The 27,291-nt window shown below is 40.3% G+C and overlaps 1 protein-coding gene across 2 annotated transcripts in view; it reads left to right on the forward strand.

Moving 5' to 3' along the window:
* Positions 1 to 5,329: 5,329 nt before the first annotated feature.
* The window catches only part of palm3 (paralemmin 3), a 34,135-nt gene continuing 12,173 nt past the window's right edge, over positions 5,330 to 27,291 (forward strand). The window contains exon 1 of one of the 2 annotated variants that reach the window (XM_044345709.1): positions 5,330 to 5,611. The gene's annotated coding sequence lies outside the window, so the exon portion shown is untranslated. The other variant, XM_044345708.1, reaches the window with a different exon arrangement.

The following is a 27,291-nucleotide window of genomic DNA, read 5'->3' on the forward strand; positions in this document are numbered from 1 at the left end:
AAGTGTCTTTTCTCTTTTTTTTTTTTTTTTCCTGAGAATGAGGGATCAAACCACGTGGTGTCACAGATATCATAGTTCCCATGGTAACTCACCACAGTCATAGAGTAGAATGACAGGCAAGAAAAAGCACATACAAAGAAATTTAAATTTAAAAAAAAAAAACATTTAAAAGTGCCTATACAATGTAGATGAAACAAACAGCACTTAAAAACAGCCTTGCCCACAAACTATTGAATCCCGATACCTACAGTGCATGACTCCCCTCTCACAAGCTTTCACAAAAGCACATCTAATGTAACTAGCTTGACTCAATGCTGTCTGAAGGGACTAAAAATGTAGCGTGCAGAAGTTGAGGATGTAAAAGAAAATGAGCTCAAACACCAGAAATCTCATATTGAATGTCAGTTAAAGACTTTTAATCCCCTACATTCTGATAAAAGCTCAAAAAAGTTAAGGTACTCCTCCTTATGTTCACATTATTATCATTATTATTTCCACTTGAACAAACCCTGAAAGTGCCATCCCTCATTGTAAAGTATCAATAATGTGAAGATGCAACACTTTTATCTACCAACAGCACCTGGTTGGTGCAAGGACATAGAAACATCTGCAGTATATTGTAGTGACTACATTAATATGTGTATTTTACAGCTTCCCAAAGGACATCCACTGTATATTATTATCCTCCCCATCATTTTAACGCATACTCTGCAGGTGTGCAGTTTTCAGTCCCTTTCATGATGGTTGAGGCCTTTAGATACGCCTGTCTGTTCTTATAGAGTGATGTATGTGATAAAATAACTCAGGTGCTAACATACATTATAGGGATGTAAAGAGTGAGAGGAGTTGTCAAAGTCAAGGACAAACGGGGAGGGTAAGACACCATAGGACTCTGTAAATAGAGCAAGTACACAGGGGTGAGTGTGTGTGGCCTACAAACAGTAACACACACACACACAAGTACAGCAGACATGCACATACTGTACATACACACACGCGCACATGCAGCGCACCTGTCCTCTCTTTACTTTCTTCCAGCCCAGCGTCCTGGAAATTACATCCATATTAGACAGTTCTGCACCTCACGATTTCCACCCAGTGCCAGTGCAGGAAGCTTTATATGCAGCGAGGTGAAATGTAAGTGTGAGAAGGTCGGGGTGGTGGACGGCTGTGCAGCAAATCCAACTTTCATTAAGAAGACCAGAGTTCATTTCCTGTCACAAACTTGCAATTAACGTTTGCCTTTTTAGTAAACTAATCACCATCTTTCCCTAACTTTAGCCAGGTTACCTAACTCTAACACTAAAGAAACTTTAAAGCGGCTATAATCCATAGTTTATGGATCACAAGACTACTTGTATGTGAAAGAGGTCATTTGTAGTGACAAACCCACTGAGAATTATGACCCGACTCAGCAGTTCCCGTCAGCTCTTTGGAGCTTTATTGTCAGTGAATTACAGTAACTGTTTTGGTTCACTCCTACTGCTCCCGTATCATAGTTTCCAGCTGCAGCAGGTAGTCATTTTTAACAGAAATGTTACCTGCCTACCACCAAGTGACAGCTGACGACTAGCTAGTGAACAGGTGCTCCATGTTTGCTGGATATATAAAATAGACAACCTACTAGTTTGGCCAAAAAATCAGTAATTGCAGGTTTAACTAAGTACTTTAGTTACCTAAACTTAACCATAACCTAACCTTAAAGTTATAATACTTAAGATTTCAGTTCTGGTTGACATGTTTATTGATCACTAAAGACAGAAAATACTCTTTGAGCAGCTACTCTATCAGAAACACATCAGAAGATGATGGTGATTTATTCATACTGTAAATCATTATAGCTGTATTTCATCAGGATGCCTTCCAGGTTACAACATAACGAGACATACAACGTGTGCATGTGCACAAATTGTCTTCAAATTTTGTCCAGTATGCTTCCAGGTTTCCTGTGAATCCCTGGTGCATGTGTTCGCCGTTTGAATCCAGGGCGGACATGGCAGACTCTGCCACTGCCAATGCAAACTACAGTATTATATACCAGCTATACATAGTTCAGAACTGTGTTTAATATGATGAAAATCACAATGATTTTAACTTTAATCAAGTGCTTTTATTGCCTAATGCTAACCTTAAACAATATTTTAATTGCCATAACCACAATTTTTCTCTATAGTTGACCATATCATGGTTAACATCATGTGCAAATTTAGCAAAAAGTGACAATTACAAATACGTTGGTATTGGACCTACCAAGAAAAAAAAAAAAAAAGTTGTCATTGTTGCAGAATCGACCGACAGTGAGACTCTTGTCTACGGAGGGTTGCAACCGTCCTTCACCTATACGCACAACCATACACATTCAAGTCTGCATTCATATGAAGTGTTCTCATACTCACTTATATGTCAGCAGGGTGGCTGAGTGGTGAAACAGCCAGTCCTTCAGCTGGTCAACACATGCTCATGGCTTTTTGTCAACAGGCATCCTCCCTCCTAATGGTCTTCCTGACATTCTTTGTTCACAATATCTCGTTGAAAAATATACACAACCTCAATGAACCCGACAGAGATAACTCTATCTCTTAATAAAATACCACATAGCGCTTGACGCAATATGCTTCAAAATAGAAACACATTGATGTCGCTCCCTCTTTACATGTATATTGTATTCACACAAATACACAGACACGAGCAGGGCTCTTTCAGTACGCTACACAGGCAGATGCAAGCACACACACAAGCAAACAATGAGCGGTGTTTAGAAGGTGCTGGCACTCATATGCGTGAACACAGGTACAAAAGCACACACACACACACACACACACACACAGTATTGTTAAGGAAAGGTTGCTGTACTAACAAATCCCCCCACAAACACACACACACACACACACACACACACACAATAGACAGAGAGAGACTGTTAAGGGAAAGCCGTGTGATACAAGCCTGCGTGCTTCCACTATCTGGCTGTTCATGTGAAGACTCTCTTGTCTTGGGGAATCAGAAGTAGGCCGAGTCAGTGGATGTGCTCATTTCATACACTATCACTGTGGATCACAGCCAAGGACATTCTCGTTTCAAATTGCCATGCTAGGGAATTTCAGCCATAAAGAATTAATCAGATTTTTAGCAAAATGGGATTATAAAGAAGATACAGCACAGGTCAGCTAAGCTGTAATTTATATGGCTGAAATTCTGACCATCACTGAAGATGATGTTACGCTAGTTCTACCCTAGATTTGGGCAAATTAAAAAAGCAATTAATCGCAAGAAAATGAGCTTTCAGTATATTGTGGTATAAATGAAATATGAGTAAGCTATAATGAAATACACATAAAAATAACTTGGCCTAGTTTTATTTCATGGAGCTTTAGAGTAGTTGAATGGTCTGTCCTTGCTGTCACTCATGAATTAAAACTTTTTATCCACTAGTGCATTGTAGGTATTTTGTGACATGAAGTAATATAGAACACTTCGAGGAAACGTTACTTGTTTTTTTGGTCTGAATAGTATAAAATGAAGAGGTGCAATTATATTCAAGCACCGATGGAACAAGAATAACACCTGCACACTCACTCCAAAGCCACAATTTAAATTCAAAATAGACACGATCGTAGTGGATCTTTGTTAGGCAGTTTTTGTTTTTTTGTTTTTTTTTAATCAATCTCACACCATATATATATACACCCATAGGCTGGCAGGCTCTATGGTGGTGGGTGTGGTTAATTATTGAACCCCTTCAGGGAGATAAACATCTCAAATCAATTATTAACAATTATTAAACCATTCAAAAAAAGATGAAAATATCAATAAATCGTTTTGAACAAGAGAAAAGGGGGACTTTTAAAAGTTTGACAAAAATAATATATGTAGCTGCTGAATATTATAACGGCAAACTTGGGCGAGTATTGTCACAGTTAGATGCAAAACACCGTCCTGATAAATTCCTTTGGAATGAATATTGCAAATGATCTGTTTGTCTTGAATGCAAAATAAACTAAACTAAGGAGCGGATTTGCAGGAGTAAATGTAATCACACATATCGGGTCATGCTGATTCACTGCATAATTGTAAACCAGCAAACATTCTAAAACTTGACTGACAATACGCCTACCTACAGTGTATCTCACTAAAGTCTTTTAACTCACAAAACAAAGTGGAATAATATGCAAATAAAACACCAAGAAGAGAAAACCAAGCATGAGACACAACATGCTGTTGCCTGTTGGAAAAAACGCAGCAGGAACTAAACTCCTTCATCTTTGCAGTTTTAGATGAATGTTCAAATTTACAGGAATACACCACAAAATGTGTATGTTGAGAATAATGAAACACTCACCCACCAGTAAACCTGGAAGGTGACTGAAAAGTTGGCAGTTTGCTCCTTTTGCAGAGGACGGAAGCTTGGATTGGAACAGTTACACAGCAGTGACTCACGGAGAAAAAATGTATTACAACAAGTTCATAGAAGGTTTTCAAATGCCCATTCATAATCTCAGTATCTTTCAATGACTCATATTTTCTTCAAAACATGAATACAATGCTGTCAGTGAGCTGTTTACATCTGGCACTCACTATCAGTGTCAGTTACAGCTGGTGATAAAACAATAAACCGACCAATAGATTTGCTCCTCAGTGATCGATGAACCAAATTCAGAGCAAAAACAGCACACGGTCCTGGTTTTAGCAGATTTAGCATGTTAGCGAGACATCACAAGCTACAAGTAGATTCCTCGGGAGGTTTCATTCTGCTCTAATCTAGCTAGAAACTGTTACAACAAGCAAAATGTTCCAGTCACCTCTAAGAGTCTTTCATTTCTGCTTTCAGCCTGCTGACATTTCTTCTTCTCTCCTATGAAAACACATTGTGGTGAACTAGCAGTGCTGGATTCTGCTGTCCCATTTTTTTTTTTAATGTATGAGATTGTTAATTATGAAATGGCAGATTCAAAATATGATATTAAGTTATATACAGCATATATTCAAAACTATTCAAAAATAATCAGAATCCACCTTTAGATATGCAAAAAGGCAGATGTGGAATCATTAATCTGGGTTGACTGACTAGTGATTACACTTTTGAGGCAATGCTATGGTTTACATGATACATAATGCTTGGACTATTGTCTATATACAGTATAATATCTTCCTTTATCCCAAAGGATACAACATGACCTGAGCAGTTGCAATTCAGACCAATTAAGGCTACGCAGCTGGATCTAAACCTGCACTGATATGAATGTGTTCAGTAAAATACATCATCTGATGTAGGAGCAGGAGATTATGGGATGTTGACTCTACACTATTTGATCTTCCTTTTATAGCCTAACTCTATGGAGCCAAACAGAAAAGCGAATATTGGTTTAAACTGCTTTTCTTTCGCCTCGACTATAGTTTTATCTGCTACATTATTGTCGATAGCCAGATGGCGGGTCATGTTAAAGCAGAAAGCAATCTGTTGCTTTTGAGGGAAGCTGTTTTATCTGCTCAGTTCATTAAAGCGATAACAACAGGAAACATGAAGCCGCCACCACCACCACCGCCGCCGCCGCTGCTGCCGCCGCTGCTGCTGTGTGTGGAGGGCTGGCCTCACCGTAATGACTGGAGTCAGGTAACCACCACCACCGGCGGCCACACCGACACTTTTTCTCCTCTCAGACGGGTTTAGACACGAAGGGGATGTGGTGAGAGCGGCTTTCTCGGACGGGTTTCACCTCGTGTGTTTCGATATCGCGACTTTCTCTCTGAAAGTAACTTTAAAAGAGCCGTAAAAGTTTGATAAAAACCCGCCGCCGCTGCTGCTGTGAGGAGCGTCGTGTTTCGGAGCGCCAGCGCTGCAGAGGCTACTCAGGTGTTCAACCACACAGGCAACTTTGTGTCGTTTTTCTTCCTCTTTTTGCCACATAATTCACTGAGCTGGAGGGAGGACTTCTCTCGTTTCTCGCTTCTTTTTTGTCGCGTTTCCACCGCATTTCCAGCTTTTTAAGTTTCGTTTTCTTACATCACTTTGTTGGACTTATAACACCAAGTGGCCAGGTTTGAACAGGTAAGTTTTTTTGTTTTTGTTTTTGTTTTTTTTTTTACTCATTTCAACCAACATTTTTGTGCATGAATTTTAACACAAGTTGGTGTACGTGGTCGGTTGACACCTTTTGAAACTGGGCCAACTGGTGGAAGTGAGCCCAGCCAGAGTTGGACAGCCCCAGCAGCTGTTGACTTGTCTGACCTCTGTTAAGCATTGCAAAAGACTTTATTAATTAATAATCCTTTGGAATATTATTTGGCTGTTCAAAAGTCACTTCTGATATTTTCTGACACCCTTTGGCTTCTTTAATCTTGTCCCAGCCTCACTAAAATACAGATAGCACAGTCATTGTGAACAGTTGTGAGTTTACAGACACCACTGCATGGCAGTTATTATAGTTTTATCTTAAAACATATGCTGTTATGTGTGTACAGTAGCTTCTTTCTGTGAGGGTTTGTCTGTCAGTACTTAGTTTTATGACTAATTAAGTCCAAAAGCCTCAATTTTGCAGGGAAATGCAACAGTTGTATGATGCAATGGGTAAGATAATGGGTTTATCTTTTTACACCTTTCTAGCTGCTGTTGCATCTCACACCCAACACACCCAACACACACACACCCACACACACACACACATATCAAGCAGCGTTAACCACACATTAGGTTTTCAGATCCTCATATATATGACTCACCTACTTTCCGGAAACACTCTGCTGTCTCATTATTTTTAACCACAGCTATGTAACATTGCGCTATAGCTGTATTTTTGTTTAACAGCCCATTTCTGACTTACAAGCCATCAGACAAGCACTGCTTAGCATGCAGCTGAGCATACTGATTTACAAGCAGGGATCCCAGCAGGAGCTCCTGACATGGCTCTTCTTCTGTCAGCCTGAAGAACAGAGGGCCTTGAGGCCATATCCAGGGGGAGGGGGGGTGTTACTCACCTCTGGCTTCATTTGACTTTCAGAAAAGACTTACTTTCTCGAAGGTTTATTAACAAGCATGTTTTTTACGCCTGAGGTTTCAAAGAGAAGTTGCACATAAGGGATCGCTACATGGAAATGTGTGACAGCAGCCAAAGAAGCGAGCTGATTACAGACAGTCGCTGCTGTGTTGTGACACAATAAATAGGAATCTTGTATTAAGACAGTGCTGGAGAAATGATGAAATAAACTTCAGCTGGTGTTCCCTCAGACAAGCCGTCCTGTTCTAAGATACTTAGTCCAAAGTTTTAGAAAATGTAACAAACCTATCGTTAGATGCTGTAAATGAATCAGAGATACTCTCATTGATTTTGACAGCTTTGTAGGAACTCTTATAAATATCTTATAAAGTGGAATGAGATCGAGACTGAGAGTGGACTGAAAACAAGTTTTACTCACATTGCCGTCACGTTTTCACAGTTTCTATTTGGTAATAATTACTCATAAAGGTCAGTGTTGTCTTCTGTTAAGAGCTAGACTGAAAATATGTCTACTCCAAAATTTAAATATCCCTCATCATGCTATAAATGCTTCATAGAAATGATGTTAAAATTGAGCCAGAGTTCTTGTTTGATGAAAATATTTAACATTTATAAAAATGTATTATCTGGCAGCACTACTGTGGGAGACTCTTTTGACATTCAGAACAATGTTATCTTGAATGCAGCGTAGCCCAGAGCTGGTTGAGGTCACGTCTCTCTTGTGCAATAATCAAATAAGATATTCAGTGTGTTAGTAAATCCTCCTGGTGCACATGTAAAAAAAAAAAAAAAAGCCAAATTCAAGGAAACAACAAGTCATTTCTTTGACTAATCTGCTGGCCTGTTTGTTGCTATTCAGCGGAAAAGTTTTATCTTTCTTGCATCCAAAATATAACGTAGAACCCAAGTCAATGCACTAGTTCCTTGCAAAGCAGTTTGGTTTTGATATGAATCTGCAGAAATCTACCCAAAGTGAGAGGGGAGGGGTGGTTGGAGGGGGGCGAGATAGCAGTTAAAGACAGATAAAAGGGCAGGAGAAACTGTGTGGTCGTCAGCACCACCAATCAGCAGAGTTTTATCTTTTTGAATCTTGTTGAAGAGAGCAGGAGAGAGTCAAGACTCTTGACAAGGCGGAGGGGAGATTAAAAAACAGAAAGATAAAGGGGAGGAGACAAAAGAAGTAGCTGGGAGTGATGAAATCCACCACTTCTTTGGTTGGCAAACTGGGTGATGGATGAATTTTCAGCAGGAGGGAAATTCCTCACTGTCACATCGCTCCCAGCGCTCCATGTCTGTCTGTCTGTCTGTCTGATAGTGATATTGGATTTTCTCATCTCTCTCTCTCTCCACATTACATACTATAGCACTGTCATCAGAAACCCACTCCTCTGAGCGTGTTTCTGTGTTTTGTGTTCAAGCTGTTTACATGAGTTCAACTCTTCCTGTTTGCAGTCTGTGTAAGTGTATTCTGCTTAATGAAGCCAATCTCCTCATTAGATTACAATGTCACAGTTTCAGAGTTCCACCTTGAGCTTTGTCACGCCGCCACTGCTCTGGCTGTCTGTTTGCATATTGGACAAAAAAAAACCCCTGTCCTCAGGGCTGTTATTATTATGGCTATACAGGAGATTAGACTCAGCAGGCAGAGCAAACACAAAGATGGTTCACCTGCAAACAAGGAATCATTAAGACCCTGGCACCACAGTTTTTTCTTTTTTCTTTGCAGCTAGAGAGATGTTATAAGTGAAGAAACAATGCGCTCAGGGGAACAACTTCATACAAAATGCTGAGATAATACCAGCCAACGGTTATTTTCATTTAATCAGTTAATCAGCCAATTATTTTCTAGGAGTATGTGATTAACCATTTGGTCTATAAAATGTGAGATAACAGTGAAAAATGGCCATCACAATTTCCTAAAAACCCTGGATGACATCATCACTCGTCTCCAAAGAGCTGCAGTCAAAGAAACTGCTGTTACTGAACTAGTCATGGTTTGATGAGGGTATAGACAGGCCTAACATCATATTTCAGATGTATTAACTCAACTCTGATTATTCAAACTGTGAGAATAATCAGGGAATCCTTTCCTTAGTTTTACAATATAACGGTCCATGTCAGTGTAATGTGTGATTGGTTAATTTCCCCTATTAAGAAATATTGAAATGCAGACATAGTATGCCAAATGACTCCCCCGTGAGCTCATCTGACCTACAGTACGTTTCTGCATTATGTCACTGTGTCAGGCTCAGCATACCTGACATGCCAGCCACGCCCCAACATTCATGTGTGAACTATAGTCTGAATTTCACAGACTCCCCCCTTTTGTCTGTCCTCTTTTCTCTTGTGTGGCGTTCAGGCACAGAAGGTGGTGTTGAGAGGGTCATTTTGCTTGTGTGTGTCTGTGTGTGGTATTCTTTTCATTTTGTGATAATCTGTTGACTTAAAGTCTTAGAATTCCTGTCTGACAGAAAAAGAGGAGGACAGAAAAAAAAAAACCCATTTACCATCTTCAGTATGTTGTGCACACGCCCTTCTTTTGACACCACCAACAATGTATTAATCAAGCAGACAAGGATTAGACAGTTAAATAATGTGTTATGGTTGTGAAGGTAATGGTCTGAGGAGATAACTTTTAACAAAGACGTGAGCAGTCTCTGACAGGATCATATTTTAGCTTCTTAGCTTCTTTGCTTTTACTGACTTCTTTCTCACAAATTCCTTTTTAAAGTCTAATAGTGCAGTCTCCATTAAAGAGGCTGTTCCCCTGCACCTTAGTGGCCTTTGCATAATGTGAGTCAGTTTCAAACACTAGAGGAAACTTGTTAAAAAAATATTTTATATGTGGGTTCTACTATGAAAAGCAGTAAAAAAAAATGTCATTTAGTCTGGATTTCCTGACGGACATCCACATGCTACGATGGTTCCTGTTTATGTGCAAATGAAACAAAGACAACAACGTAAATGATGCAACCTCAAGACATCACACAAAAACAAACACGTGTGCATACAGTTACTAGGTTACAGTGGTGTCTGGTTAGACATGGTGCTCGGCACGCAGGTAACAGAAAAATCCCACAACTGTACGCTGGAGGTAACGGTTACCTGAATGATGTGTGTTGACTGTGTGGGAATGTGTTTTAAATGCTGGCAGAGCATGAGTGCACATTAGAAATTGGATTTGCTTTAGGTTTTCTATGCACCAAGTGAACACAACAAACCATTAATGAAAGGCAGAACTAGACCCATGTTTGTAGTGTCTTCATGAAGGGACAGAATGAAGTGTTGTCAATTTAGCGATGCCAGCAAGCTGCCTAATGTTCCACATCCGTCCAAAAGCTAATGTGTGATGTTCTTGTCTTGTCAATTAAATGGTGACAGATGTTGCCAACTCACAACTAATTTGGAAGAAACTCACCTGTTGCTCAAAGTGCCAGCAGCCCACACTGAAACTGAACTGCCAAGCTCATCCTGACTGATGCAACCCGGATATATACAGTATTATATAAAAAAAAAAATCCCTTTTTGCTCTCAAAAGAGGCTTGGAACTTGTTAACAGTCTCATTTTTCGCTTACAGACGCATTTCTCATCTGGCGCTCAGTGAAACAAAAATATTCCAGCTCTTGTTGTGCAGCTTCACACGACAGCTTTATCAGCACAAGTTGCCATTCTCTCAAGTTCGACTGTCTAATTAATGAAGTTGTCAGTCACACAGTATCCAGGGAGAAGCAGTAGTCCGTATTTGGGAGACTTCCCACAGTGTGATGTGGCCTTGTTAGCACTCTTTTTGCACTATTTAAGGAACACTGTAATGGTTTGAGTTCCTGTAACTGGTGTTGTTATGTATACTACTGTTCATGGCGTATTGATTCTTAACAATGATGAATCACCCTTTTGCTTTGTGTGGTTTAAGAAACTTGTGCGTCATGTCTGCTGTTATCTTGAAATGTGCTTTGAAACGTGTTTACAGTCACACTTGGGTTTTGTTTGATTTCCTTTAATCAGTGTATGCAGTATTACTCTCTAATCCAGTGCACTGCAGCTGTAGACCAGACATACAGCTTGAGACTTTTAGGTATCTTTACATACAAAGATCTGTCTTGCATCCAGCTTTATAATGTATTTGTGATCAGCAGTTGTGATACTCTGGCATCTGTGGTGAACAACTCATGTTATTTGCCTGCCCAGGTCAGGAGAGTGTATCAGGACCTTTAACCCTGATACAGATGACCTTTAGACCAAGCATGGGTTCAAAAATGTAGTTCAATCATTTTGAATCTGTTCATTTTAACTTTGTAAGCCGCAGACACTCCACTTTACATGGAAGAGCAGATGTATTAGGTTGTCAATCTGAAGAAGTGCTGTTAGAGTGCTCCTATATTACAGGAAGTATGGGTATTGTGACTGAATTCTGCTTTGTAAATCATTTGTGAAATGTCGGCGTCACTGTCAGACGTGAATTTCCTGAACCTTTAGTCACGATGCAGCAAGTGCTGTCGAATAATTTGGAATTAAACAAGCCGGCATTAGTCTGCTCAGCACTTGGTTTGTAAAAATGTATTTAAGTGACCTTGTTAAGATTTGAAATCAACAGGAAAAACTGAAAGTTAGACACACACAGCATGAAAAGATACAGTTACTGTATTATATTACATCTAAAAGAGAAGGAGAGAAGTGGATGAGAGGAGACGTAAGTGAGAGAGAAATTAAAGACAAACTTGGGAATGATAAGGTAAAATTCAATTAAAGGACCATTTTGACAATTTTCACAGCTGCACCAACGCTGTCATTTGATGTTTGCAGTGACGTAGTTTGGGGACGAGGAAGAACTACAAGCTATTCCAGCTTGGTTTTGTAGTCTCTGCCTCTTAGTAGCCAGGGGCCGTGCGCTTAGACGCCACTCAGAAATAAAACTTCCTTGTTCTCTTTGCTTGTATTGCAAACTAGCAACGATCCCACAGTGAAAATGGCGTCCCAAAATACAAGTGCAGAGGACGTTATGGACGAGGATACATTTTACATCAGCTCTATTTATTCAAGCCAGTGTAGGTTTGGAAGCAGGAAAACTCAGCTTTCATGGTCAATATAGCATCCACTGAAGAATTTATTACTTCAGTTGACTGCATTTACTATCAACACTTGGAGATCCATATAAAACGTGGTGAAATTTACCTTCAAGTAGCTTAAAAAAAACCTGAATATAGAGAGAGTCAGGTCTGTTGAAGTGGAATATAACTCTGTTGGAAGTTGCTAAAAGATCCCAGTTTACCAAATACTCCTGCAAGATATTAAACAGAAACGGCAGCAGTCATGATTCCTTTCACAGCCTTGAGCTTGATAAGAAATATACCTAATTTAAGAAACGGATAAGGAATTGTGGGATGTTTGATGTTCTCATTTATATTTTGAAACATGAAATCTGGGTTTGCTACCTTGGGGAGAGACTACGGCACGGCTGAGATCTTTGTCTGTTTACTGATACAAACAGGAAGACTCACGACTCCTCGATCAATACTGCTCAGTTCCATCAGTGATTCACTTAACATGTCTTACATTTATGTTTCACATGACACATGAAGTCATTTTGATGTGAATTCATCCTTCGTTGCCTTTTTAACCTCAGGGATTGGGGAAACAGCTGTGGACTGAATGATGAGCGTATGACTAATTTCTGTAATGGTGGGCTGGAATGTCAGTGTGTTTGTCCACAGTGATAATGAGGAGGGAGGAAAGTTAAACATTAGATTGCTCAAGTAGATGTTCACAAGGTGACTGGACACTTTTTGTAGAATAGATTTAAACAAAATTTATGGCTTGACGTTGCGAGGTCTCTCTAGCTTTTAGCAATTGAGTTGTTTTTTATCTCCAAGTTATTTCAAAGCAGTACATTTTAGCATAGAAAGGTTGTCTTTGCAGTGTTGTGCCGTGTTGTCCTGATGGTAGTTTAATTCTCATACAGGCTGCAGTGTGTTCTGTGAGACGATGTGTTCAATGGAGCTGCGAGGCCCCGCGGCAGTGGCACACAGGCCTGCAGGCTTTTGATGCCATGACAATAGCGAAAATGAACCGAAACCGGATTACACCAGTCCTGCATTCCTCTCCAAACCTGTTTGACACACACACACACACACACACACTAATCCTGCGCGCACAGACAGACAAATCACTGTAGCAAGCCAATACATGTCTTACACACGCTCCAAGTGCAAAGAGAACACTTACCAACAGGAACAGTGTCTGCATGTGTGTACACATGGGGGGAGTCAGAAAACTTATTAGTAGAAAGTCCCAAAATAGTGCTATCATTGAAATGATCACCATGAGGCAGTTTCAGAGCTGCTTCAGCATTCAATGAATTAACTGTCTGCATGATCAGTATCACTGAACATGGTGTTTTTAAAAAGGAAATTGATTAGTCTTTAAATCGGATTCAATTCACACCTTTTTGTTTATTGTAATCCGTTGCACTGTGTCGAAACCTGCTTTCCATTAACACATTTAAACCTCCTCCTAGTGCACAACATGGTGAGTGATTAAACCACAGAGCAGCATGAACGGAATAACCTGCAGCCAGCAGTTTCAATGAAGATCCACACTGACAGCGTGCGTCAGTGAGCAGAGCCACTTGGGGTTAAAAAAAGGTCACTTTGCCTTTATTTCGGTAACATTTTGCAGGTGCACTATGCCTCTAAAGTGCTACTGTTGGTTGAAAATTGCACTTCAACTTCCATATTTTTTTCATGAAGGAGATGAACAGTGGCTATCCGAATGCTGTAGGAACCTTCCTGCTGCAGTGGCTCCATAGTGACTCCTATCCTCACTTTAGGCATCGAGCATATGTTAAAGGACAGGTTCGCAATGTTTTGCTCGCTGTGACTATTAGAAAATCCCTTCTGAATGTGCTTACAGTGTCAGTGATGCGGGGGACAAAATCCACAGTCCAGTGTTTTAAAGGTTTATGAGGCTTCAGCAGTCTGAATTAGTCAAATAAAGTGTGCATCTTCCACAGGTACGATCTTTTTAGTAAAAGAATTCCCTCTTTGTGTCTTGACGGACAGCGTTTTCCTGTTCAGCTGCAGTGGAAGGATTAAAACAAAAAGACTGTAACTCTGGGAGATATCGACTTGATTTGATTAATAAGGACGGCTGAAGCTTCATATTAGCTTCAAATAGCTAATATTTGAACAGAAGGAGGACTGTAGATCTCGTCCCCAATCACTTACATTGAAAGTGCATTATAAAGGGATCTCTTAATGCCCAGTGTGAACAGGAGGTGATAGTAAGAAAACCATTGTGTCAGTGTTCATATCGGCACCTGACTATTGTTTTAGGACAGACTTGAAAAATTGTGAACCAGTCCTTTAAGATTACTGATTTTTTTTTTTTCCCTTCTAATTTTAAGATGCATTTATTTTAAACTAAGGACGGGCGATGCAGCTAAATTATGTAGAACAGCAGGAACCACTGTATAAGATTGAGACGAGGTAACAACAGATGCAACAACCCAAACTGTGAATGTCACTTTTCTCTCCTTTCTTAGAGAGATGGCTCTTACAAGGTTGTAACTGTATTGTAGCTGCGGTTAAAGTAACTGTCACACTTTTATTCTTGTGAAATCTTTGTTGCGTGCGTCTGTATGTAAGATGCTGACAAGATGGAGAGTGGCACATATTATATGGTGTCTCTGTATGAACTTGACATGTGTCATCATGCTGGGTTTGGTGGAGAATACATGACAGAATGTTTATGTTGTATCACAGCCTCAAGTGTCTTGTCAGTACTTGTCAGAACAGGTGTCTCAAACTCTGATCGCCCCCCCCCTCCTCTCTGCACATCACTCCCTCTACTTCATGCTCTGTCATTCATTCTAACCTCTCTGGTTCCTTGCAGGAGTTTCCATTTATATGATGTCTCTCTGTCTTATCCGTGTCTTGTTCATTTCCTCCGTTCTCCTCTTACATTTTCTCATTTCTAAAGCTTTCTGCCTGCCTGCTTCTCCCGACTTATCATCTGTGAGGCGAGGAAGGCAGGTCATGCAGGCAGCTCACTCAATCTTGTGGCAGCCCATGTTTTGTGCTCGACTTTGTTTGAACAGAGACTCTGGAAAAAGTAAAGTGTTAATCTTCTACTTCCTTTTCACTTTTCACATTTTTTTTTTCCCTCTCTCTCTCTCTCTGTCATTTCATTGACATTTGACACCATCACACAGAGACTTGACAAATTTCACTTTTTTAAAAATTTTTTTAACAAAATTGCTATGATTACAGCTGCACTGCCTACATTGATTACACAGCAAGCCGTCCGTGACACTGGCACTGTTCACTAAACTCACAGATAAGATGGTGCAATGATCTGGAGTCAGTGTTTCAGGATAACTTTGCCCTCAGTCACGCTGTCTCAGTCTCCCATGAAATTCCAGCTAACTTGTAATCTTCATTCTCATTGGCAGAGCAAAACAACACACACACACACACATACACACACACGCTGCGTTGTACCTGACGGTTAAAAACCGGTGTTTCCCCTCTTATCATGAGCACTAATACGTGCCTCGACTGTCTATGCACAGTGTTTTGGCGATAAAGCTGCAGATAAGAGAGACATAAATGCACAAACACTGAAACCACAGCAATTAAGTCAGTTTGTCTTTACAGTTTAAAGGAGACAGTTGTCAGTTGACAGACTTTGTCTCCTGCTTTGAAGTCATGCAAGCTCGTGACTGAGTCCAGGATGTGCATGAAGATCTGGGCAGTAAACCAATATCTGCTAATACTTTCATGTTGGTAGACGGGTTTCCACTTAAAAATGTACAATAAAATCCACGCCTTAAGCAGATCTAATTTATTACCTGTTTATTCTTATTATAAAGATACTGGTTTCTACTTCATATTGTTCAGTTCAAAAAGCACCCTGATGTAGGCTAAATGTAAACTTTTTTTGGTCATTTTTCTCTTCTGATTACATAAATACTGAAAAATATTTCTTGATCAGTTAAAGCGCTTTTTTGAATGAACCTTTATATGCATGAGGAGGTCCTCATCTCAGGTGTTTTAACTAGTTTGCAGAGTGTAATCTCACATTAATCTAGTTAATGTGTTGTTAAAACTTAACATATTCATCAAACTATAACCACACATCTATCTGTGTTAATTTAATATAGTGAATTTATGCACATCCAGTATAATTATCCCTTATTATTACCTCAGCAGACTCCATACAAACCTCTCAACAGGACCACACCTGTTGAGACCCTGGTTCTTAAAACTCAACCATTCTAGGAAAATGCAAACAGTTAAAATAAAGCAACAATGTGACTTCTTCAGTCGGTTTAAATAGATTATCCTGCATGTTAATCACACCGAGTGAGCCGTGATGACTCATCCGTAGCTGCATAGCATGTTATGTTTCAGCGTCATCATGCATATGTGTGTTCCAGATGACCGTGTTAATCTCTGTGGCCCTTCTGCTGATTTGATGAGTGGATGACAAGGTTTTTTTTACAAAGGCTTCACTACGCTGTCACTTTTGATCTGCTGCTCAGCTCAATGGCCGTGGACCCGACTTTCTCACCCTTCCAGACTTAATATTTTAAATTTGTGCGACAGATGGTGATTTTGACATGGCTTGCGATCAGAAGGTTGCCCATACTGGGAACCACTCGGAGGGCGGTGTCAAGCAGTAACCAACTGTGGCTGCACTGTGTTGACAGTAAAGACATTGTCAGTAGGACACAGTAAGACAAACCTGGCAGGTAAAGGTCATTATACAAACTCTTTGTCTTTCAAACAAACCCTTTGAAGGCTGCTTATAATCAGTAATAACTTTGTGAGATCTTTGTGACACCAAAGAAGATAAATAAACACATAAGTTACAGTAAAGTGCTGCATGACTTGATGTCAGCCACTGGAATGGTTTTGTCATGTGATGTTGATGATGCAGGACAACAGTCGCCAAAAACTGTCCGATGAATGACTTGAATAAATGTGTAATGTGTGTTTACACCTCTTGGTTAATTTGCAATAAAAAGAGCCCATACAGCTTTGACAGTTGAACCTAGAAATGTTCACATCACATAACTTTCTGGATCAGCCCAAACAAGGATCACATGGAGCGCTGTGGGCGTGAGTTGTGTATATAAGTGTTCCTTTACCGCACAAGGATACTGAGGGCAGAGCCTGGCGAAGGCTAAGACCAGCCTACCTCCTGCTGAACAGAGGCTCTATTGTGAGTGTGTGTGTGTGTGTGTGTGTGTGTGTGTGCGCGCGTGTGTGTGTGCGTGTGTGCGTGTGTGTGTGTGTGTGCGTGTGTGTGGGGTACCTGACAGAACACCATTGATCCCTCTTGATCCTTTTTTATGGCTGTACAACGTAAAGACAAAACGAGAGCGAAGGAATTTGCTCCTTTGAGATGCGATTGTTTCATCATAGTCTCCTCTCTCAACACGGTTTAGTCAAATTGTCAGTGCATTAAACTTGCTTTAGTCTAACCACTGAACACTGGGACCTGTAGGAAGATTTCTTTTGATATTCCCTTGCAGTGATGCCTTTGATGCTCTCAAGCTTGTGTGTTCTATTGTGATAATGTGTGCAAGCTTACTATCTACAGAGTTAATACGCTGATAAATATGGGATTGGTGGGTTGATGGTGTCTTTGATGCTTTGAAGTACACACATTATTTCAGCCTGTGTGTTACTTCAGAGGCTAGGCAGCAGGAGGACTGTCATGCCTGTGAAGTGCAGAGGTGATAAATGACTTGGCGTAAACCTGTGATGTATGTTGTTGACTTTGATAATCCTCAACACACTCCATAGTCTACTACACTGTTAGCTCTGTGACGTAGGACGAGCACATATATCCATATTTTACTCTCACACACACACACACACACACACACACACACACACACAGAGCGGTGGAATTCAGTGTTTTCATTCCCCCCCGATCTGGACTGTCAATCAAAGGTACCTTGGCTGTGTGCTGCTGTTGCAGCAGCACCATCCAGGCCACATAAATTCCACCAATACCACCCACCCACACATATAAACACACATGTGTACAGTGCACACACACACACACACATACACACACACACACACAAAAACATACCCTCCCACTGTGTGTCAGATTTATTTCTATCTAGATAAACTGGGTATCTGTCTCCAATGATGCCGTTTCTGTTGCATAGTCTGTAAAGCAACTGAAAATCTACAGCTGATGGAAAAGCGTTTTACAGCGATTCTCTCTGTCAAGCTAGAGAACGATTTGATTCCCTGGTCTGTGACTGAAGATCTATCTAGGAATTTGTTTTACAGTTAGTTGGCTGTCTGTTTAACTCAGGCTCATCCTGAGCATCGGCCGGTGACGACAGCAGAGGATGCATAAGTTCAGAGATCAGGGTCGCTACGATTGCATGTTCTGTCTGTCGTCTGGAGGACAGCGGTGTTTGTGCTCTTCCTGTTCCCAAACACATGGGTGGAAGGGTATTTTTGGTTTACAGTGGCCTTGGAATACTATCTCTCTCTCTCTCTTTCTCTCTCTCGCTCTCTTGCTCTCTTTTTCTGAGGCCTGAAAATATGAAACTGTTCGGAATCGAAACTTTGAGGGCCTTTATTTCATAGTGGTACAACGATCGGCGCAGTCTTGATATGTCTGATATTTTCCTGATCTTGAAATTTGTTTTGTCTGTCTGTGTGGTATTTTGATACCCAGCGGACACATGTGCACTAGTGGGAGGTGAGGCGCAAACAGGTAGGAGGTTCATTTAAAAGAAGCAGCCTAAAAGCAGTGGTACTTTAAGGGAAACTGGGTCTTAGAAGTTACGCTGAGAACAAAAATGTCTGTTGTTGGTGCAAAGTCACTCTGCTGGCAAATAAGCACTTGATGAATATGCACAGAGATATAAAAAAAAAGCTTAAAATGTAAATAAACCATTTAAATTAAACTCCTTTATTCAGTAGATGTGGAATTAAATAATCAAAAATAACTCCCCAAGCAGCAGGATAAATATTTTGATAAATCTTAAACTGCCTATCTGAGAGGTAGAAGTCGTTATTCTACCTGTTCATGCAGAAGTTGGATAACTCGTCATCATCGGTCCTGTGCGTTGCAGTGCTAACGATGCTGTATCACATTTTTATGATTCAGCGTCAGATACAATAGAATTATGACTCAAATAGTCAGATTGAGTCAATTAATTATATACACTGCTTTCATTTTTTAAATTTATACACTCATTGTACTAATTAACTGTTATAAAAGCAGAATGTGGTAGTACTGTGTTCATGTTGTACTGCTCTGAAGATTTTTCTTGTCATGCTTCACTGTGACTGGCACAGTGATGAAACCAGTGATATGAATGGATGAGTATATTTATTAATCATTATACCGTCTGATCTATATTCCAGCTCTTTTGCACTTCGCCTTGCTGCACATACATGCTACACAGGCTGTGCATCCAAGACCTACTGCTTTGTGCTTGTCGTTTAGTTTGCGCAAATAAAATCGGAGCCTCAGTCTCAGTCTAAAAAGCTTTGCATTTCTCAAAACCCTGTACTTCTCTGCCCTTATCTGGTTCAGTTCCACTCATTCTTCATGAGTTGAAAATCCATCAGTGTTGAATAGAAGCAGAATAATAGGAAGCAGAAGTAGCTGTGGAAGCAGCACCGTGAATGAGCCTCTAGCAGACAAACTGCACTTCAAAGCAGAAATTAGTCCGGCGTAGCGTCACTAATACAGGTATTAGAAATTAATAAAACTACTAATGTAAGTAGTGGTATGGGCTTTTGTGATTGAGGGCACAGAATCTGACCCAACTCTATCTCTGTTTCCTCCTCTGTTCTTACCGTAATCATCCCCACCTCCACCCCCCCCCCCCCCCATCTCTCTCCAAGAAATGGAGCAGAAACTTCAAAGTGCAGAGAAGCAGCATGGCCAGCAGCCTAACAGCAGCGTAATTGCATCATCACACAAAAACAAAATGTCACCGGGTGGCCTTTTAATGACTCCCTCCACCCCCTCCACCACCAGACCTGAAGCTATTTTAGAAACTGTATGTTGTGTGTTCAATGGCCAGTGTTTACAGAGTCACTGATGCTCTTTGATCCTTCTCTTTGCCCTCCTCATATTAACTACATGTTCATTTTTAGGCAAATCGATGTTGAACATCTCACCACAGATGTTACATGATAACTTGACTACGCTCCTTGACCTTCTTCAGTATTAATATGCTTCTGCGCTGACAACAGCCCTGGCCGGAGGCATTGTGTTTTTGTTGTGTCTGTCCGTCCGTACGTCCCTCCTGTTCTTGTCAACGTGATATCTCAGGAAGGCCTTTAAGGACACAAACATCCACTTGGACTTAAGGATGAACTGATTTAGAATTTGGTGGTCAAAGGTCAGGGTTTTGTGACGTCACAAAACACATTATAACTCAAGAATTCATACACTAATCATGACCAAGTTTAACACGAATGTCTACTAGCATAAAACGATGAAGTAATGACATTTTATATCCAAATATTCTCTAAGACAGCATGTTTCTCACTGGAAATGATTCACTGGAATCATACATGTCAATATAGTGATAACTTTCATTTCGCTAGAAAATACACTTAATACCTTTTTCTTAAATTCCTTCCTAGTTTACATTGTGATGACTGATTCTCCACCAGCAAGACTCTGTCAATAATTCTCCCAGTCTAGTGAAGCCTGGAGTAAAAGGTGACTTGTACCACAGTGTTGTGGGAGTTTCATGACTGAAAGTTCACAGTTTTCATGCTCCAGTACAGCCCGTATCCATCCCTGCCGTGCAAAAGTCAGAGACCCTGTGCTGCTACCTCTCTCATAAAATGTGAAACCATATCCATGTTGGAAATGGAGTACTGTATTTAAATAAACTAGTTCCTGATTCCATATTGTGAAATGGGCCTCAAGTTCCTGAAAGGTGTGCTTTGCATAGAGAGCTTATCTACATTTCATCTGTTGGAGCTATAAGCTGCCACTGAAATCATATTCTGAGAGTCAGTTAATACAGAGCAACAGGAGGTATTGGTGGTATGTAAATGCTACCTTTTAGCAAACACTGATTGTGCTGATTACCTCTCCCACAGTCTTCACAGACACCTTCTTTTTAAGGCCTCAGAAAATGAATCACTAATACTTTGGCTCAGTTTGAAAATATGACGAAGGCTTTTCTTTACATAGACTTTGATTTGGTTTTTAGCTGAACAGCAAAAACAGTTTGTAGTAAAGGTCTTCTGGTCTTTTGATCAAAACAAAAACTGCAGTTTGTTGCCTTACTGGAAAAGTGCTGCTTAAGATTTCCATCCTGATATAGTGTGAATTGTGCACTGCTCTTATGTGTGTCAGAGAAAGCCACGAGCAGTGAGCTGTGATACAAAGTGATTCTTAAAGTTTTTCATTCCAGACACCCTACTGTTCCTCCATCTGTTCCCACAGAGCTAATGTCGCTACACCAGCACTCAACATATAGACTTCATGGCACCCCACTAAGCAAATATACATTGTTATATAAACATGCACACATACGCTGAAGGCAAATATATGTTCTTTTGCACCAGTGCAGGAGGAATGTTTGCAATGCAACCATGCTGACTGAATGACTGAGAGGCAGCTGGACTCAGAAAGTTTCTGGGCCTTCTTGATCAAACTATTGAGCTCCTATAATTTACAATAGTACAGAAAATTATGGTTGTTTTCAGTTCATCTATTAATAAATTTAAAGTTGAAACAATTAGTTAATAAATCGAACAGTCGATTGACAGAAAACTATTTTGATAATTGAATGCTAAACATTTTCTAGTGATCATAAACAACTTTACTGTGTGTTTACTTTGTGTTTTTTTATTTCAGACACTGCAGAATTACATCCAAAAGTCAATACAAAGATGCAAGTAGATGCAAATTCGCCCCGGGGCGGCCTGAATTGATGCGAATATGCATCCACTTGAGTTGAAAATGTTTCAACTTGAGTGATAAATTTGTGCATATCCCAGAGCTTTATGAATCTACTTTATAAAAGTACAGAGAGGAAAAGGAAAAAGTAGAGAGACTGGAGGGAAATAACTGCATCTGGAGTCTCTAGTGCAGCAAAAATTTGCTTCACATTCTGTCTTGGACTGTTGGTCACACAAAAAAAAGGCTATTTGAAGACAACAGCTTGGAAATTGTGACATTTTACTGCTTTTTTTCAGACAGTTTGTAGACCAAACAATTGATAAACCAGAAAGGAGTCAGCAGATTAGTTGGTAATGAAAATAATCGTTAATTCATCGTTTAGTCTACACCCACACAGTTGGGTTTTTTTTTGTTTTTTTTAACCAACCAACAGTCCAAAACCCAAAGGCATTCACTTAACAATGTTACAAAAAAGCAGATTTCGAGGCTGAAACCAGCTATTGTTTGGCATTTTTGTTTGACAGAGAATTTAAAATGAAAACATTCTGGACTCTTGTGTTTTTGAAGGATTGACTATTTGGTACTTTGTCTCTGCACTCTGGGGTTATTGTTTCTCATGTGTCTGCTCTTCTTTTTCACCTTTGACCATAGCAGCTTCAGTGCTCTGTGTGACTAAGTGTGCGTGGGATATTAAGGGAGAGAGAGACTGTGAGATGTAAACCGGGAGAGACTCTGTGTGTGTGGGAGGTCATACCACTGAGGTCAGACAACCTACGACTTGCTCAACTGGAAAGTGTTTGTGTAGGATACAAATTATTGCCTTGAAAACAAAACAAACAAAAAAAAAAAAAAGCTGTCTGTTTTAATGGAACTGAGGCTTCAGTCATTGTAGTCATCTGGGTTGGCACGTAACATCTGTAATTAAATTCTGTAGCAGCCGAGCTGTGTTTCATGGACGTGTGCCATATTTGTGTTTTTACTACTGCTGTTTGCTTCTGAGATATATTAGATATATTGTGAACAAGTGCAGCACATTTGTGGGTTTCCATGCTTTCTGAATACCACAAGAAGATTGTGGGAGTTGTGTGAAAATTCACAGTTAAGGTGCAAAGTTTCATAGTTAAAAGATTTTGCATTCGTAAAAACTTCTAATTAGTTTTATAATGTGGCTACTGTCCAATAAGGAAGAGAAATGATTTACAGTAAATTAATTAAAAAATGCTCCACACCAGCGGTTCCCAACCTGGGAGTCAGGACTCCACAAGGTAAGTGTATAAGGGGTCATGAGATGATTAAAGGCATAAGAAAGAAAAAAACATGTATTTTTCTGACTTTTCTCCAAGGTTTGCTTTTTCTTCCTCTTTGGCCCACTGACAAACCTTTTAATAGAACCAGTCCAAGCATGCAAAACCACTCTTTGATTTCATTGCACAGCTCATATCCGCAGTCATATCATAACCTGTGTTCAAAAGTAGACATTCTTCATTTTAAGGGGTCACAGGCCAAAAAGTTGGGAGCAGATCAGTGAAGAAAAATTAGACAAATATTTAGGGAGCAACTTTTGCCCCCACTGTCCACGATGTCGGAGCATTTACAGAATTTTGGGGGCACTTTTTTAAAAACTAGTAATTATAGCATAAAGTTGCTGTTTTTAATGTGAATGAGCCCAGATCAAAATGTATACAGTAATCAGCACCTTGTGTAACCACAACCACCTCAGTAAACACCGTCTCATTTGTAATAAGTGTCTACATTTTCTAACTACAATAATAAGCACATAAAAAGCGAAACAATGCAGGCCTGATTTTATTTTGGAGGGCTCTTCAGTATAAACCACTAGATGACAGTATAAGATAATGATCATGAGATCATGCCAATATTTAATGGCCTTGATCTAATTAAATTTACCAAAAGTTGTGGCTTGGGGGGGATAATGTCATAATCAGATCTCCTTCAAGTCAAAACCAGTCTGACTTGGATGATTTCATCGTTGTAGGTCTGATGTATTGCCTGTCATAGCCTCAGGTGTTTCACAGAATTACAGACTGGTAGCTACAAGTACTGTCAAATGAGCCAAAGTGAGTGTAATATTCCTCCTTTATTGATGCAACTCTGGAAATAACTTCAGTTGAATGTTTTAATAAGCTTTATTTCATCCCCAAATGTAGCCCTGCTGACATTTTGACCATGTATGAAATAACATCATAGACTTGACTGTTGAGCACTGCATCATTGGTTATTAGACTGAAAACATATCTTCTAGATTTGGGACTAAAAAGCTTCACTTCACTTCACTTCACTTGGTGCATTGAGCTCAGTAATGTTAGTCAAGCGCACTGATCACCCCACCAATCACTAATGTTAGCTAACATGCCAGTCGATGATACTTTCTTGTTTGGTGACCATGAGCTGAATACTTTATAACCTTTTCGCTTCCTTTTACGAGGTCATGATTAGCTTTTAGCTCTTTAAGGCTACGTTTGAGTGGATGAGCTGTGTATCCTTTACAGAAGAGGAGAATCGTATTATTCACCTCTTCAACACCAAATCAGTCTATTTTCCATTTTTCAGTTGTAGAAGCGGCGACTTAATTTGCCGTCTTATTGGCTGGGGGTGGCGTTGGTGACGGGCTTTCTTCGGTAGCAGTTGGAGCTTTTTTAATGAGGTAGCGGTCCATCACAGCAGCCAACGTCACTGTAGGTGCAGGATCGCCCGGCCTCAGCAGCGTAGCGTGAACAACAGCGATGTTTGTGTGAGTGTGTGTTAGAGACAGAAATAATAAAATGATGACTTAATGTAGGATTGGGATATTGGCCTAATCTGGTAAATATAAAGTTGAAATCTCGGGGACAGTTTTTGCCCCTCAATCACGGTTTGTAGGGGCATTCTGAGATTTCTTGGGGCATTTTGCTCTTGCCCCCTGTTAATTTTGCTGGAGCAGATTGACCTGAGTGTGCTTGTTAATGATCAGGCAAACAAATAAGACTTTTTACAGTTTCCCTGTTCTTCCAATTCTTGAACAATCTCTTGCTTTATGTCTGCCCTGTACAAGATTTTTTTCTTACTTTTGTGTCACAGACAGTTTTAGGGATTTGAATCCCAAACCGGTCGCCACATTTACCGCCACCTCGTTCCCCTCATGCCTTCTTCCCAACCATCTTGACTTTCTCTGTCTCAACTTTTTGACTTTGTCAGCCTTCCCCCTCTCTACCCTCCTGTATCATGTCTAATTATCAAAGTCAGTGTGTGTCTACGGGGAGCTCCTCAATACCTCCTCATCAAAGCCTCTGTTTGTGTTTGCTTGTTTATCTCTGGCTGCTATTCTAGGCGCTCTCCTGGAGCCCTGATGAGACACAAGCCTCCACTCCCTACGGAGGCTTATACTGTAAGCTGTCACTGCACCTCCAGTCATTCAAAACACAGCCAAAATGAGATTTTGTCTCTTTCTACCTCTGTTGCTCTTGGAGGGTGCATTCTCTCCTGTCTCCCAATCTCTCTATATATTTATCTATATATATGTATATCTTCATATGTCTACTGATCCTTCCCTCTGTCTCACCACCTCAGTTCTTGAGAGAACTCTGGTGCAATGAAAGGCATGCCAGAGATTGTTTCCCCCCTTCCCTCTTCTTCTTTCTTCTCTGTTCTCCCCTTCATACACAGTACACTTATGGGTTTTTTTTTGTTTTTTTTTATATGGGTCTTTTTCCCCTATGACCCCTATGGGTGGTGGTAAGGAGACATTTCTCACTATGATAACTAACAAACCCTGAGGACCTGAAAGATATACTGTATTGGAGCAACAATAGCATCAGCTTTACTTGCCTTGTGGGTAGAAATGAGAAACCTCATTTGTGGAGTGTGTATGTGTTGGGTGGGGAGGGGGGAAGGAATGAGAGATGTGGCTTTGGGTAGATGTGTCAAAGCTTATTTTGTCAGTTTGCATGTGAGGTGAAGAAAATAACTTTTATTTTTTGCAGGTTTGAAGTGTCTGTGTGCAGTTGTATTTTTAATGTAAAAGCTAAAGTCACCGTTTGGGTTTGATCTTCTTATTGCTGTCCTCAATCATTAGCTTTTTTTATGGGGTTGTATGTTATGTATCTGGAGTGTTTGAGGTGTGTGTGTGTGTGTGTGTGTGTGTGTGTGTGTGTGTGTGTGCATTGGTAAGCACACGTTATGTGCTTCAAAGCTCTGTGATGGCGATTAGCGACACAAGTTGTGACAGTGTGGCATTTGTTACAGAAGTAGGGCCCCCTATTATTCAGATATCGCCCAATGTGAATTCCCAGCCTCTTGTCATGGCTAAATGTGTTTTTGGTGTAGGACAGAGCTGTTTACACACCACAGGGGATTGTCAGTGACTGGAAAATTATTATGGTCATAACATTAAAAACTTCCAAATTCCAATAACAGTGTTTTCATTAAAATTATTCTTATCACATAAAGACTTTTTTATGGAACCCACCCAGTGCAGAATTGCATGTTGGCCAAAAATAAGTGTTGTTTCTTTCCTGTGAAGTTTTTTTAAGAAGGAAAGTTTTCTAAAAGTAGAGTTCTGATTTTTGATGGCGGGGACCCAACCAGTTAAGGCAGATGGCCGCCCAGCTAGAGCCCAGTTCTGCTCAAGGTTTCTTCCCGTTAAAGGGGAGTTTGTCCTCTCTGCTGGGGGAATGTTGGGTCTCTGTAAATTAAAGAGTACAGACTAGACCTGCTCTATGTGAAAAGTGCCCTGAGATAACTTCTGTTGTGATTTGGTGCTATATAAATAAAACTTGACTTGTCTTGACTTTACTCAGTTGCTGTGAGCTGGTGTGACTCTAGACTATGCTCTCTCATGTAACTCTGAGTTTTGGGGAACTCAAATATTGTCCCATTTAGTGTCAGCTGCAGGGAAAACAAATATTGCTGATGCTTATTTTCTTGGAGATGCCTGAGGCTGTCGTGATAGAAACAAGAGGCTTTGATGGGGCGTGGGGAAGGCGTTTTTTGGTGAGGTTGTGAATGGTGTGGGGGACTTTGGGTCATGGTGGCTCTGCAGATGAGGGCGACCCAGATACTTGTCCAATTACATGCTTCACACTTTAAGATCTTGCCTCTGATCTTGTGCTGCCACTCGTCAGCTGCTGCCTCTGTAACCTCTGATGTAGGACTCCCGGAGTTTTGGGACCAACAGTTTGATTCTCTTCTCTACAAACTCCTCAGACCACAGACACATTTTACACTTGAAAACCATGTGGCACAAAAACATTGACATCTGAACATAAGAAAATGCTAAATAGGGTTTTTAAACGATTGCAAATGATTCATGTAGCCAGACTTCAGTCTCTCAGTCCAGTGAAGGCTGTAAGTTCAGAGAATAAGTGGATCCACTTGTGTCATATT

Source organism: Thunnus albacares, chromosome 3 (assembly GCF_914725855.1).
Source record: "Thunnus albacares chromosome 3, fThuAlb1.1, whole genome shotgun sequence".
Classification (NCBI taxonomy): domain Eukaryota; kingdom Metazoa; phylum Chordata; class Actinopteri; order Scombriformes; family Scombridae; genus Thunnus; species Thunnus albacares.